Source organism: Pectinophora gossypiella, chromosome 14, assembly GCF_024362695.1.
Source record: "Pectinophora gossypiella chromosome 14, ilPecGoss1.1, whole genome shotgun sequence".
NCBI classification, from domain to species: domain Eukaryota; kingdom Metazoa; phylum Arthropoda; class Insecta; order Lepidoptera; family Gelechiidae; genus Pectinophora; species Pectinophora gossypiella.
This window is the reverse complement of record NC_065417.1, coordinates 12,614,227-12,615,211: the sequence shown is the minus strand read 5'-3', so window position 1 is coordinate 12,615,211 and position 985 is coordinate 12,614,227. Positions and strand designations below refer to the sequence as shown.

Genomic DNA, 985 nt, shown 5'->3' with positions numbered 1-985 from the left:
GACAGTCCACGCGCAAGAAGCCACGGGTGGTCGTATATAGGGTTAACTAAAGGCCATTTAGAAAACAACTAACAAACATTTAGCGTTGATACCTATAGAATAATATCCTTTATTGTTCTCGACTCCGTGGAGCGACAAGCAATAAAACTCATTGATAACGATTTATCGGTGGACTCGATTCCAAAGCGTTGAACATTGGCGAAATCTTGCCAATAGGTATTTAATAAATTGAGGAGCTCGGTGGCGCAGCGGTTAACGCGCTCGGTCTGCGATTGTTGGCCGGTCATAGGATGGGTGACCACAAAAAAAAAGAAAGTTTTAATCTCGAGCTCCTCCTTGCTTCGGAAGGCACGTTAAGCCGTTGGTCCCGGTTGCATTAGCAGTCGTTAATAACCATCAATCCGCACTGGCCCCGCGTGATGGTTTAAGGCCCGATCTCCCTATCCATCCATAGGGAAGGCCCGTGCCTCATTTAATCGATTACACTTCGGTTACACGAATTATTTTAACCCTCATCATTCCATCTGCGGACAACCAGACGTCAGCACTTCAACCTTTGTAGATACCCGGGTGGGTTAAAGTAGCCACAACAAAGTAATTCATCTAAAAAGCAATATTGCAATTTGACATTTGCGCCTATAATAAGTAACATAGTAGTAAGTAGTATAGTAGCAGTTTTTTATTAGTAAGTAACGGCCTCCGTGGTCCAGTGGTTGAGCGTTGGGCTCTCGATCCGGAGGTCCCGGGTTCGAATCCCGGTGGGGACATATCACAAAAATCACTTTGTGATCCCTAGTTTGGTTAGGACATTACAGGCTGATTACCTGATTGTCCAAAAAGTAAGATGATCCGTGCTTCGGAAGGCACGTTAAGCCGTTGGTCCCGGTTACTACTTACTGATGTAAGTAAGTAGTCGTTACATGAGCCATGTCAGAGGCCTTTGGCGGCTCAATAGTAACCCTGACACTAGGGTTGATGAGGTTGG

The 985-nt window shown here is 45.5% G+C and overlaps 1 non-coding gene across 1 annotated transcript; it reads left to right on the top strand.

Annotated features, from left to right (window-relative positions):
• The first annotated feature begins 695 nt into the window (after positions 1-695).
• Positions 696-767, top strand: Trnae-cuc (transfer RNA glutamic acid (anticodon CUC)). Its single transcript has one exon. It is a non-coding gene; the product is annotated as a tRNA-Glu (tRNA).
• Positions 768-985: the final 218 nt, after the last annotated feature.